The 15,391-nt window shown below is 32.4% G+C and overlaps 1 long non-coding RNA gene across 1 annotated transcript; it reads left to right on the forward strand.

Annotated features, from left to right (window-relative positions):
- Window positions 1–6,139: 6,139 nt before the first annotated feature.
- Window positions 6,140–10,097, forward strand: LOC126749991 (uncharacterized). The gene is made up of 2 exons (XR_007665529.1): window positions 6,140–6,444; window positions 9,579–10,097. It is a non-coding gene; the product is annotated as an uncharacterized LOC126749991 (long non-coding RNA).
- Window positions 10,098–15,391: the final 5,294 nt, after the last annotated feature.

The following is a 15,391-nucleotide window of genomic DNA, read 5'->3' on the forward strand; positions in this document are numbered from 1 at the left end:
GCGTAAAAAGTTGCACAGGTCCGGCCTTAAAATTTATTTGTATTTAAAACTTTTTTTACTTTTATTATTCGGGATTTTTGGGTTTAATTTTATAAAGTAGCACTTTAGGATAGTTAATAGTAAGATAATATTTAATTTAAAAATAAGATTTATTCACGTAAAATCGCAGTTTAACCAAAAATTTTAATTTTTAGCGTCATCAGTGGGGTGTTATACAATAAGTGATGAGAGAATAGGTGTTACAAATTACTGAGGCCCATTTATTCTGTGGATTAAGGCATTAAAGATGTACTTTTTGACACAAAAGATTTAAATGTTTTGGTTTGTCTTCAAATTTATACATATTATGATATATTATTATAACAACCTTCTCATGAAAACCCCATCTCTATATTTAGTACCAACATTTTTTGATAAAAAGTAATTATGTAGTCAGAAAAATGGAAGTATATAAACTTTTACATTAAAAACCATCTAGCTATCTATATGTTTTTGAAGGTGGTAGACAATGGTACAGTGAAAACATCTTCGGTCGGACTTGCATTGTCTTATTTATTTAATGTAACACGACGTTTCGGTTGGTAAGTATCTCCAACCGTTATCAAGTGTAAACTGACAGCAAACTACTATTCTATAGGCTTATATACTAGATGTGTGCAGCGATGTGGAAAGGCAAGTCATCCGTGAAAAGAGTTGGGGAGAGGACACGCCTCTCTCTAGATCTTACACTGTCCTGAGAGTAGAGGCTTCCAGATGTTGGGTACATCGACGCTTGGCTGGCTGAAGATCCCCTGATTTTGTGAAATGAAAACTGCCTCTACGAACTTCCTCTTCCGCCAGGGCTGTTCCTTGTGCAGAATCTTGGCTTCTGACCAATGGATATTGTGTCCATTATGCCACGCGTGCTCTGCTATTCCGGATTTGGAAACCTCTCCTCTTTGGGTCCAGCTGCGATGTTCCTTCGCTCTGACTTCTAGGGGGCGCTTCGTTTCACCTATGTATGAGTCACCGCACTCACATGGGATCTGGTAGACGCAATTTTTGGTATCCAACAGGCCATCTGGTTTGGTCTTTGATACCACGCTTCTGATAGTGGTGCTAGATTTAAAGGCAGTTCTAATATTGTACTTGCTGGCAATGCGTCGGATTTGTTCCGATGTACCCCTAATGTAAGGTATGGGTAGAAGCGTTGATTGAATATTTGGGAAGATACGCAACCTTATGGGCTAAAGCGTGACCGCAAATATGCGTGAAAAATAGATGGATGGCGATTCTCTCCAGTATGCGCGAAAATATTTTCGTCCGTCGCTTCTCATTAGTAATCAGCCGATCATCCCTGAGTCGTGTGGGAGAGTTTTTTGCACAGGTTCGTGTTTGCACTTTGCCGTATTGCAATTTGGTAGTTGTTAAAATTTTTTCTTGGATATCTGTTGTATTATCATATTTATGTTATTATGTTAATTGGATAACTGTTGTATTAAAAGTATCTGAGTGGGTATACTTTTAATGCTCATTCTCGTGCTCGCATTACTGAAAATATTCCTATTTGCCCTTTTGCATATTTTCAAACCCTTTTACAAGTTGGTGACAAACCTTACCTATTACGATAAGAAGTATTATAATATTATTATAACTATAATTATTATTATATATTACTTACATATAGACAGGATAATTCTTTTAATGCACAAATGTAAAGAGACGATAGATCTCATCATTTTAGGATAAAAAGTTTAAGAAAGCTTCGCTTTTCAAAAAAAGTGCTACAGCAAACAAATATTTTAAATTTAACAAGCCACTTAATTTGCTAACTAGAAGATGTTAAAGACGTATCACAAACATTTTTGGGCGGGATAAAGAAGCTTTTTATAGGATATTACTTTTTATTTATAAGGTCTATATTTATATCTATAGGTATATATTTATTTATGTAAGATTTATGTTCATTAATTCTTATTGATAATGGTCTACAGGTTTCACCTATGTAAAATTTACCACAAGTACAAAGAATTTTATATATTAGATTTTTATTAAGTTCATTTTAATTGAAAGGTTAAGTTTTTCTTAATAAATATCGTAATGTGTTTTGTGATTTAAAAATAATTCTTATGTTAAATTTTTTAGCAATGCTTTTTATCTTATAAGAAAAACCTGGAATAAATAGTAAAATAAGATTTGTCGTGAAAATTGGTTGATTCAATTTTATACGTGCATAATCAAACTCTAATTAAACTAACAAACTAAAATAATTATTTTGTATTAAGATATCTTTAATAAAATCTTTTTCAGTTGTTAAATATTGATAATTACAAGTAATGTATTTTTTATGGTATTTTCTAAATTGATTTTTGCTATAAGTGACGTAATACCCAATAAAATAAGTAACTTATAACAGATCTAAGTAATAAAATACAGTGAAAACTACTTTTGGGTGATTACTTTTCAATTTTCTGTTAGATACTAGCTTTTGACGGTATTTCGAAAATCGTAATATTATTATATATATTTATAATAATCCTAATATTTAATAAACAAAAAACTAAATGCACTGGTCAATTTTGAGCACTTGTACTTAAATGTCTCTAAATTTACCAGATAGTATAATACAAGTCTTTAGAAAGTTTTTATTTGTAGATACAATTGATATAAATGTATTGCCTGGCACGCATATTCAAGTCGATATTTTGCAGCATAGTCCAAAAAATGGTAAGTGTTTGGTAAATTTTTCCAAATTTGCTTTTGTTTGCAATAAAATCTAAATAAGAAATGAATTACTTGAATTTTAAGGAGATATATTTTCTTTAAAAATTGGTAAAATTGGTAACACTTGATCTATTCTAGTCTTCGAATAGATCAAGCATATGTCAACGAGTAAGCATATGTGAGAACGATCAACCATAAACCATATGTTTCTAAATAAAGGAAGTTAAAATTTTCTTTTAAACTTTAGTGTTTTTTAAGAATTTGAATACTCTTTAGCAATTGTCCAAAAATAATTCTACACCTGTTATTTTTAGTGATATAGAACAAATTTAGCTTTAACTGGCTGGTTGTAATATAATGATACAACTTAATAAACTTTTTTCCATTTAAGAAATTTATTCCTAGTTAAAATATAAAATTAAACGTCCTCCTGTATATCTAAATTCACGTGTTTTTTTTTAGGAAGTTTTTTTTCTGAGAAGTTATTAAGGATGGTTCGTTTTCAAATGAAAGCACTGTATAGCTAATTTTTTTGAATGACCCCTTAATGTTTTAGAAGATGGATAAATTGTTTTATATTTCAGATAAACAATTAAAAACTTAGTCTCGTAAGAGGCTTCACGAAGATTGTCGGTGACCAACATGAAAAAGTTAAACTTGTACGTCACAGTCCCAGTCCTCAAAGCACACAGACAGTTCCAAAGTTCACTGCAGATTATCCAGATACCCCATCTTCCACAAAATCTAATATTAAAAAAAAATCAAGAGTTTTAAATGTTAACTTCATTAAAAAAAAAGTATTTACGCCTTAAAAAGAAAGCAAATCTAGTGTCTAAAAACTTTTTGGCAAATTTACTTAAAGGAAAAAGTACAGCTGTAAAAACACTAATTAACATGCAGTTATCTCCAACGAGGAAAAAAGTTTGGACGACCAATGAGCGACATTTGGCACTTTCTCTTTATTATAAGTCGCCTGGATGTTACAAGTTTTTAAGAAAAAAATTGTTGTTTTTTTTGCCATCGGTTCGTACGATTCAGTCATGGCTTCGAGTTATTGAAAAAAAATTGAAAATAAAGGTCGAAACCATGTCTAGAAGAGAACGAGCATGTGTAGTCCTTTTTGATGAAATTCATTTAGAGCCTAAGTTACAATATAATAAATATTATGATTTTATTGAAGGATACGAGGATTTGGGATTTCTTGGGCGAAAAAACGAGGTTGCCAATTCCGCGTTAGTTTTTTTTGTTAGAGGGGTGTTTGAGAATTGGAAAGTTCCGCTTTTCTATTTTACTTCAAATGGGCCAATAAAACAGAATATGCTGGCACAAATAATACCATATGTTATTCGGGGTATACAAAATGTACAACTTTTCCCAGTCGCTCTAGTTTGTGATCAGGGCACCAACAATAGGAGTGCGTTTAAAATTTTAGGCGCAACAGAAGAAATCCCATTATTACCATTAAGAATTCTAATGTGTTTACCTTATTTGACGTTCTTCACTTACTAAAAAGCTTAAGAAATAATTTTATGAATCCAAAGGTAGAATTTCGAATAAATGGTATTTCTGTATCTTGGCAAGACGTTGTTAAAACGTACTTATTAGATAAAGAAAGCAAAACCACAAGAGCATTACCGAAAATTATAGATATCCACATAAATCCAAATATTTTTCAATATTTTTGTCCAAAAAAAAGTGTACTTCACAGATCTCACTGCCCTACACAGTTTTTGAGATATTGGCTGGTTTCACAAACCCATATTGTCAAAAATGACATTACGGGCTACTTTTTGCAAAAAATTATTGACTCTAAAAAACTATAGTACCGTATATAGATATTAAATCTTTAATTATTTAATTTACTCTTTATATTTACGTGAAACCCCTACCTATATCATCACCTTTATTTAATATTTTTTTAAATTTTCTAATTAATAAATAAAAGCTTATTGAATTTTTGTTTTGTTTTTATTTATTTATTTATTTTTGTCTCAAAAAAGGATTTTGGTAAGTAATTTATTATTTGTTAATAAAATTTAAGTTGTAAGAGATTAGCACCTTCCAATACATTACTTGACCACCACATTTATCTAGTTATTTATGCGAGATCACAGCTCATTTAAATATCGGCAATAACAAAATAAATAAAAGCGCAAACGGCCGGGCGCCCAAAGATTCCCGCGTCGTTAAACTGCAAATGGTCAATATAGCGCCGACAAAGAAAAACAAAGTTGATGATGGCTTTTTAAATACAGAACGTCGTATTTTAAATTTAAAGGTGTCATCCTATAGGCGAGAAAAAGTGGTCACAATAATTTATTCATTTAATAAATACTTTTGTCATATATTTTGAAATAACGCCAGTAAAAAAATAAAATGATTTTGCCAAATTTCAGTTTTTTGCAAAACTTAGGAAGTATTTAGATTTTATTATAAAAGGACGCTATATTGCTCAACTTTCCTCTAATTATACCACCTCTATTGACGTCCTGTATAACCGTGATGCGGGGTCTTTAAACAAAATGTTTTTTTTTGTTACTAGGTATCTTTTTATAGTTTTAAGTATAGTTGTAACAACTGGTAATTGAGAATTTGCCTGTGTCGCTTAAAACTTAAAATGTGGCATATTTTCTATTTCTATTGACATCCTCACTCACAACCCCTTACTTTACAGATCTCACTACGCTGCACAATTTTTCAGATATTGAATCACATGACAAAATGGGTTACTTTTTACAAAAAATTATTGATCAAGAAGTTATATTACCATCGGTATTAAGTCTTATGAATTATTTCAATTATGCTTTATAATAATTACGTGAAATCTACTTATATCTTAAAATTTGTTCCACATATTTTTTGTATATTAGTTTTTAGTTAATTAAGTGCAACGGGCTTTTTATTTAAAAACTTGACCCTCTTGAACACAAAATGGAGGAAACATAATGTTTGTTGGAATTATAACTTGTATTAAACTTTGTTGGTAATTTTGTAAAAATAGCTTTTTATATATTTTTTTGTATTAATTTTTGTCTCAAAAACATATTTTGGTAAGTAATTATTTGTTTATAAAATTTAACTTTTAAGAAATTTCAATATGCCTCAACCCTTAAGTATATCACTTATCACTTGACCACCACATAAATGACACCGTGTTGTATGTTCAAAAAAAATAATAAAAACATAATTGGCAGCATCATCCCATATCTTAAAAAAAAATATCCAACACGGCCGCGTAACCGGAGATTCCAGCGTCGTTAAAAACCTGACTCAAAGAAGCCAAAAGCCAAGTCCACGCAGCTAAAATAAATCGTTCCTAGATTTGACGCTTCGCGGCAGCACCACACGGTGCACGAAACTGAACGGCAATCCGATAGTCGACCGCATAGAGAAATTAATATTAAAAGAGTGTTTGAAAGGTAGCCTAAATTGATCATCAAGTTTTAAACCTTAACCTAAGATATTTAGTTCGGTTAGACGGCATCGAGGGCCAACTTCTGTCATAATTGTCATTATTATTATCGATTTTCTTTCCTTCCTTGCCATCACCCACCTTCGCATCATCGATCGTCGCCATTGCTTATTCCTTTTTATTTGGGCGTCCATTGGGTGTGTTCTTTTGTTTTTTTCTCAACAAAAAATAGTTAAAAATGTAGCTTAAAGTCATTAAAGTGTAATTTCATCATATAGGCAGAAGCTTTTTTGTTGTTTTATTGTGTGGTTTCAGATCCCTAGGATGGGGTAAGTGCAATTTTTTTTATCAGTTTTCACCATGTTGTAGGTCACCTAAAATTGTTGTTTACCATTTTAAAACTGCCCTAATAATGTCATCACCAGGAAAATTTATTTTTAAATGCAAGGCACCCACTTGTTCTAATACATACTATTGTCCTATTGAAGATTCATACAAAAATAAAATTTTCTTTAAATTTCCTGAAAGTGACATTATTAGGAGGTCCCAATGGTTTAAAATACTTGGTTTAAGCCCAACCTCAACAAGGTGTTATTTATGTCAAGACCATTTTGAGGATATTTCATTTACTAGTACTACTAGTCGACCAAAGTGTCTTGGCCTCTGAGATTTGGATGCGCGGTGACAAAACCGACGGGAGCTCATTTAAAGTGGTGCTCTCGTAGTGTTCACATTGTTTACTCCGCAATACCTATACTCACTCGGCAGTAAATCTTTATTAATATTTTGTGAGGTGATATTAAAACTTTTATGGTTCAAAATGCCCTTTCAAACTAGTTCAAAAAATAAAGTTCTTACCGGTCAAAGTCGGGAAATAATTAGCAATTTGTGTTAAATTTTATGCAAGCAGAAGCTGTAGCTAGAGAAGTTTCAATTCCTCTCGAAAAGGTATGTATGTATTTAATACATGTAAATATATGTATATCTAGGTTTTTACCTAAAAAGTACCTACCTAGGAGAAGGTAGTTTGGTAATATAGGTTAGGTACTTGTATTTAAGGTAATCAGCTTAACACCCCTTAATAACACGCAATTAGTTAATTCTTTTTATTGCTTTGTTCCCTTATAAAATTAACATATTTTTTAATAATTTGATATTTACCACTAGATCATCTTTAGAAAACTTAAGAAAATCCAATTAATACGTATTTACCTGGCCTGGTGCGCCTTTATTTATAATTTTATAAATTTTTGTATAAGCTCGTATTTTTACCACGTGTTAATGCAACAGCAAAGTATTTTTTCCTTATGTGTAATTGTTTGGCAGATTTATAAATTAACTTTTTTTTTATAGGTTCAAGAACGCGTTGCAGCAGCAACAGGGGTATCAATTAGAAGTATTTGACGAATTAAAAAAGAGGCAACATTGGTTACATCAGGTCAATCAACATCGTTTTCAACACCTAAAAGAACTAATAAAAATACCAAAATTAAAATTCGCTTGGACGACGCAGATTTGGGAATTTTGCGAAGAACAATAATTAACCACCATTTCACAGAGAAGACAGTTCCTAGATTAAAAACAGTGCATGCAAAATATGTCGCCGATACTGGGTATCAAGGATGTAAAGAGACTCTGCGTAAGGAAATGCGTAAAATCCGTTTTCGATGGAAAAAATTTAGGAGCAATCAAAGAGTGCTAATGGAGCAGCAACCGATCAGGGTGCTAAGAATAGAGTTTCTTAAAAAAATTCGTCAGTACAAAGAAGAAGGTAGAAATATAGTATATATGGACAAGACATACATTCACTCAACGCATACTTACTTAAAAGATTAGAGTGATAACTCTTTGGAAGGCATTAAAAAACCAACAGGCAATGGACCACGTCTCATTATAGATCATGCAGGTGGCGAAGATGGTTTTGTCCCCAATGCGTATATTAGATGGAAATCCAACAGCACAAGTAGCGATTATCATCAAGATATGAATTATGATAACTACAAAAAATGGGTTTCAGACAATCTCATTCCAAACCTAAAGCAAAGGTCTGTTGTGGTAATTGACAATGCTCCATACCACAATAAGCAAATAGATAAAGCACCAACAACAATAACAAAAAAAGCAGAAATGCAACAATGGTTACGTTTAAGGGGTATATCATATGACGATAACATGTTAAAGCTGCAACTATATCATTTAATAAAACTGCATAAACCCAAATATAAAAGATATAAAATAGACGAGCTTTTCAATGCAAAAGGTCATGATGTGCTAAGATTACCTCCATACCATCCAGACCTTAATCCCATTGAATTGATTTGGGCTGAATTAAAACAATTCGTTGTCAAAAAAATATTAATTTTAATTTCAATGAGGTAATTAAACATTGTGATGATTTCTTTAGAGAATTTTCTATTGACGAATGGAAATCAAGATGTGAACGAGCAAAACGATTTGAAAAAGAATTTATTTTAAAGGAACCTACAATTAATATATCTATAGAAAAGGTTATAATTAACCTTAACGATAGCGATGTTGAAACAGACAGTGATTACTCTAATGAGTCGGATAAAGCAGAAAGTGACTTGTCTGGAATAGACTAACTTACTGATAATGTTGAAGAACAAGCTGTGGAAACTAAGAATCTAACAGTTGACGATGATAAAACGTACCTTAATTTGTAATTTCTTTAAGTATAAATTTATTAATGAAATATTAGATAGGTATATTGCATTTTTTTTAATTTACATAACATAATTTAATTTTATAATAAGAACATTTTTTATGTATTATATCTATATAAATTTATTTATAATGTATTAATTATATGTATATAATTAAATATATTTATCCATACATAATATGTACAAAATGTATGAAATACATAATAAATAAATATTGGTAAATATTACACTGGATTTAATTTAGGATTATTAAATAAAGTAATATAAATACCTTTGTTATAATTATTCATTTATTTTATAATTTTATTCAAAATTTTTATCCTAAGTAATTTCCGTCAAGGCTGGTACACACTTGGAACACACTGTTTATTGGTAAATATATTAATTCATGCGTTCATTTACTATTCATAATATAATTTAATTAAAACAAAAATTAAATAAAATTTAAAAAGCGCGTCAAATATGCTGGATGTAAACGTAGTACATGAGCCTCGATTTATTGATTTTTATGTTTTGCATCTTCCTCGCACCCTAACTCTTTCACTTCTTTATTTGCGCATCTCAGAGGCCAAGACACTTTGGTTGACTAGTATACATACTCATTTAAGAAAGTGTGCTCTCCCAATTGCTGGCCCAAGTATTATTCAAAATGCCCCAGTACTGGTTGAGGCACAAGTACCTTGGGAAGATACATTGACTTTATTACCTGCTGTCATAATCCAGCAATCTCAATATAATGTTCAGAACGAACATAATTATGCTAGACCACTTTTTACTAGGTCTGACGAAAGGTATCATCAGTGCTTTGCTGCTAGGAAGTACCAAAAGCACAATAAGTGAAACAACTTCCATTCTACTACTCAACGAGGTACCTCACCTCGATAAGGTGGGAGTAAGATCCAGGGATGCTCTTTGAATATTTAAGAAAAAGGACCGATGACATCTAGAATTAAGGGTATACATCAGTGTCAACTAATTTTTAATATCATACTCTCCATAAAGAATATTTTAATTACAGGATTAGTTTTTATATATTACCACTCCCCTAACATTTTTGGGTACCCTCTGTACAAAAAAGTAGGTAGTAAACGTAAAATTTTTAGGGCATATTTTTGAGAAATATAGTTCTTATGTCTGTAAATAATTAATTTATAAATTTGATAAATTGTAATTTTTGTATCATATCCTCAAAATGTAAAATGTAAAAAGCAAAATACATACCATGGAGTGTTGTGCTAAAGCAGCACAAAAACAAATTGTATCAGGATCCCTTTTAAGACAATAAATTATAAACTTACTTTACAATTGACTTAAATTCTACCCCTACCCTTGTTAATTTGTTGATAACAGTGAAATTAACATTGTTAGTATCGAGCATTTAATTCTCAAAATAGGACTAAATATATTATACTTAATCTCTAAAATATTGTCTTACATAATTGACCCATTAAATCTTTTTTTTGATAGCGTATTGGGCTGTAAAATCTCTTTCACATTCTCTAAAAATCAGTGAAAAAGTGCAATTAACGATTTATTTTTTTGAAGGGCCTAAATGCATTAACTTAACAGCTTAAAAGTAGATTTGATGAATTTAATGTCAAAACACTAACATATTCAATTAAAAAATGTATAAAATAAACTTAAATTACAAACATTATCACTCTTAGCCTCTTCAAAAATTAAATTAATACACTTGCACTATTTCATAATTTTTTAGAGTTTGTGATCGAGATTCACAGCCGTTACGCTATTAAAAATTGATTTAATGGGTCAATAATTTTAAATTTCGCGCCATTCTAATATTTTGAATAGCCGAACTAAAATAATTGACATTTGTCACAGTCGGTAAAATAGTCTACTGTAATACCGATCCGTCATAGAAATGACAGGCAGATTTCTATGACGGATCGGTATTACAGTAGACTATTTTACCGACTGTGACAAATGTCAATTATTGTAGTTCGGTTAGACCGCAACCGCACGCTGCAATCGAGTTTAGGGTAAAGATGATGCCTACTTGTCACTATGGGATTGAACCCTCTCATACTTTTAATTACTCTATGGTCGACCGGGTACACTTTTTAACACAGGATTGCGTATCTTCCCAAATATTCAATCAACGGTAGAAGTCTGGTTGTCGTGGTGGCCTCGTCTCTCATTTGATTTGGACGCGTCCTTTGGATGGTCCTACTTATTAGCTTCTTTGGATATCCATTCTGTTGTAGGTCTTTGTAGATAGTATCCACTTCAGTCTTGAGATCCTCGTCGCTTCTACAGATGGTTCGAGCTCTATTGTAGAGGGATCTTATGATGCCTACTTTAGTGGTTGCAGGATGGTTGGACTCATAGTGAAGATACTGGCCCGTGTGTGTTGGTTTCCTATAAACTGAAGTTCGTAGATTTCCACCGACCTTTTTAATGAGGACATCTAGGAAAGGTAGAGCTCAGTCCTTCTCTGTCTCCATCGTGAACTTGATTGTTGGTCTGATGTTGTTGAGGTGAAGTAGAAACTCCTGAAGTGCTTTTTCCTCTTTGTCCCAGATGATGAAGGTGTCGTCCACATATCGAAGCCAGAGCTTGGGTTTGCAATGGGAGGCATCTATTGCATGTTCCTCGAACCATTCCATGAAGATGTTCGCTATTTCTGGGGAAAGAGATGAACCCATCGAAAGTCCTTCGTCTTGGGCGTAGAATTTATCCTTGACCTGAAAGTAAGAATTAAAAAGACAGATCTCCAAAAGTTCCATCACTCCGTCCAGAGGCAGTGTGGTCCGAGTTGAGAAAGCTGCATCCTTGCTTAGTTTGTCTCGGATGATGTTAAGAGACTCTCCTATGGGTACATTGGTGTAGAGACTTTCGACATCAAAGCTCACCAATCTGTCATTGGTCTCGACTTCGATCCCTCCAAGAAGGTCTACAAAGTGGACGAGTTTCGCACGAAAGACGCTGCATTTCCCTGGATCGGTCTAATGATCTCCAAAAGGAATTTCGAGAGTTCTGATGTCGGCGAATTTCTAGAGCTCGTGATGGGCCGCAGAGGCATTTGCTCCTTATAAATCTTGGGCAGTCCGTATAGGTGTGGAGGTTTGTTATAATGTGGTGTCAGCCTAGAGCGTACCGCATCCGACAATGTTGAGGAGTACTTCTTAAGTGCTCTGTAAATTCGACCTTCTATGGTTGTCGTCGGATCCTTAGACAGTAGCCTGTATTCGCCTTTGTTCAAAACTTCCTCAACCTTGTTTTCGTATGTTTCCAGGTCCATAACCACAGTTGCATTGCCCTTATCTGCAGGAAGAATTTTGATGTTCACTTTTGAGATTCCTGAGAGCTGATTCCTCTTTTCTGTTTTTTAAGTGAGTCCAGAGCAACCCTTACCTCGTGTCGAAGTTCATCGGCCTCAGGACGTGGTAGGTGGATTGATTCTACTGAAGACACTATGTCTATAAAGGATGGTTTTAAGGATTTGGCGAAGTTTAGTCCTCTGCTTTTGTTCAGCATCGGTGAGAGTTCTTTTCTTTTTGACACATTAATGATGGTGGCGGGGAGGTTAGAGGTTGGTGCTGGTTGAGTCCTGTTGGTTCGTCTGGATTTAAGGTTTTGGAGTTTCGAAAGGTGGCCTGCTCTTAGCTTTTCTCTTAGTTTCTGGCAAGCGAAGTCTATTTTGTTAAAGATTGGTTGATAGTCTTCCTCTAATGTAACTTGTTTGATTTCTTCGAATCGCTGAATGCATTCGATTTCTATTTGTGCTTTCTTCCAACGGTGGTAGCTAAGTTGAGATCGCAGCAGCTCCATACTAACACGTTCAAGTATACGTTCTGATCTTCCACCTGGTATAGGGGTTTTGAGGCGTAGACCAGTAGGAATGACATTAGCATCTCTCGTAGGAAGCTGATGTGTTCCTCCTCCTTGATCATCTTTATCTTGGTTTTCTCAAAGCCTCTAAATAGGTTGCTGGTTCCGGGTCCGTACCGGTTATCCAATCTGTTTTTGAAGGTGGTAGACAATGTTAGTATTATACTTTTTTTTTAGCTGTCTATATCTTATGCGACACAAGTTTTCACAACGTTTGGTGCGGTTTAATTACTTAAAAAATTGTTGGCCGGTTGTATTATGAGGGCACCCACCATCAACTAGTGGTGAAAATTTTGAATAATTTCTTATAAGAATTGGACTTTATAAGTAAACATCATCTGCATTTTCAGCAAGATAGTGTACCTGCCCACAACTATCATTTTCTAAATACTATTTTTAATGATCAGTGTTTAGGAACAGATGACCTGTTACAGTGGCCTCCCAGATCGCCAGATCTAACCCCACTTGATTGCTTTTTGTGGGGTTACTTAAAAAAATAAATTTACAAAGGAAGGTATGATAACCTCGACGCTTTAAAGACTGCAAGTTAGGGAAAAAATAACCCAAATAGATGGTAGGACCATATTTGAGACAATTCGAGCAGTTGAAAAACGTGCCCAAAAATGTCTTGAAGAACAAGGTGCTGTTTTCGAGCATTAAAAAAAATTGTTATTTTATTTTGTAAGATTATAAGTTGATGTTAAAAATAAAGTTTGTCGATACAATTTAATTGTTTCCTTTTGGGTGTTACAACTTCATTAATTTGTAACCTAGGAGAAAAGTCATTAAAAACTTTTTTGTTTAAAATTTGATGTTATAACTGAAAAAATATAACTTACAGGGGTTTTAAGAAAAAAATTATTTTACTAAAAAAACTCAAAAATACGATTCTCAATTGTTCTTTTTTCTTTCTCATTCTTACCAGCAATAAAAATGCTACTAGTTTGCTAATTTAAAAAACTTTGTATTTTCACTAATAACAAAGTTAACAATGGTGGACACTTAATTTGGATAACCCTGTATACACACAAAAAAATCTGTCGTTATGTCAAAGACTTGTGCTTTGATTCAATGATTTCTTACATTCAGTATTCCTCAATTACAGTAAAGTTTTATCCAACTACAAGTCTAAATTTGGTAACTAATTATATCATATCTTGGATTCAATGACAAGATGTTATCGGATTTTAATCAAAGATTTAATTACGAGGTTTCATTGAATTAAACGGGTACTTTATAATTGATTTGAAAAAACTTTTTTTGCCTTAACTTTATGGTTCTTTTGTTAGGATCGCATGTTGAATTGTTTTGATGCCTCATATTGTTTCATAGATTACCAGTGTAGTGCATTATAAAATAATGAATTATAGTATGTATTTCAATTTTGTCAGATTCGTAATTGCTAAGCTAATCTTAACTACAATTGGAAGAATTTAATACATTAATTGTCAGAATAATTAGTAATTTTGCAAAAATTGCTCATTAAAATTGAGGATATTAAAACTTATAATTGACATAGGTATCTGGATTCAAATCAATTACAATTGATTTTTTTATCCGAAATATTTTATTAATTGGTGTGATCATATACTAAATACAGGGTGATTTTTAATTTATACGCATAAACTTGGGAAATTAATGCTTATGACAAATAAAGAAAAATTAAAAAATATGTTAGTTAAATATTTTTAGATTTTGAAATGATTTATTTTTTGTTCACAAAAAATTATCAACTTTATCAGGTGGAATTTTGTTTATAAAGGGCGATTTTTTTATTCAGTGATGGATTTATCGATGGAAACCGTTAACATTTAAACCATTTTGATTATGTCAAAGTTGTAATCAATTGATTCCATTGCCGAAAAAAAAACATCCTTTATAAATAAAATTCCACCTCATATGTAATCTAAGACTAAATCCGTCCCCAGTAAAGACCGACAATAATTTACGTACGCAGGATCGGCACATAACCCATAACTTTTTAATAAGTTCCGGTACATTTGAAAACTGGTTAAAAATAACGCGGTTTCCTGGTGCGAAGGTACTTAGCCTCACATCTTCGACACTTCCTGCGAGAGCAGCTATTACACTTTTATCTAATTATTATTAGGATCTCTCGACTACTTTCCAAGGACCTCACGGCTTAAATTTTTTAATAAATACTTTTTTAGCAAGCTAAAAAAGCAGCAGTGTACTATACAGAGTGTCTCACGACGAATAGACGCGATCGATATTTCGGAAACTAATTTTTCAAAAATTTTGAAAATTTGGCAACATGGCACAGTCGATGGGGACCACACAACTGAAGTATTTTGACAGTTGTGGCGTTGTGGAAGTAGGTGTCAAGTTCGTTATTTTATATAATATAACACCCTGTTTATTTTTACATTTTTAGCTTCCACGTGAAATTCTAGGTATATTTTGTGTATATTGTCCTATACCTAAGTGTTACCGTTTTTGTCACAATTTTTAATTTCCTGTGAAAAATTATAGTTTCTAAGCCCTAACATTACTGATTACTCTCTTTTAGTAGCCTTTATGTATTGGTTAGTTTTGGTTTTATCTTCAAGGAAGGACCACTATAAAAAACTATTTTATTATTTGTCTAAAAAAAGATCAAAAACTAGCATTAAAAATTAAAATGAAAAAATCATTAAAAGTGTATACTTTACAACTGAAGAGTAAAATTGACACCGACAAAGCAAAAGCTTCGTCGATCTTGTCATTTAACTTGCGATCA

Source organism: Anthonomus grandis, unplaced genomic scaffold, assembly GCF_022605725.1.
Source record: "Anthonomus grandis grandis unplaced genomic scaffold, icAntGran1.3 ctg00001005.1, whole genome shotgun sequence".
Lineage (NCBI taxonomy): Eukaryota > Metazoa > Arthropoda > Insecta > Coleoptera > Curculionidae > Anthonomus > Anthonomus grandis.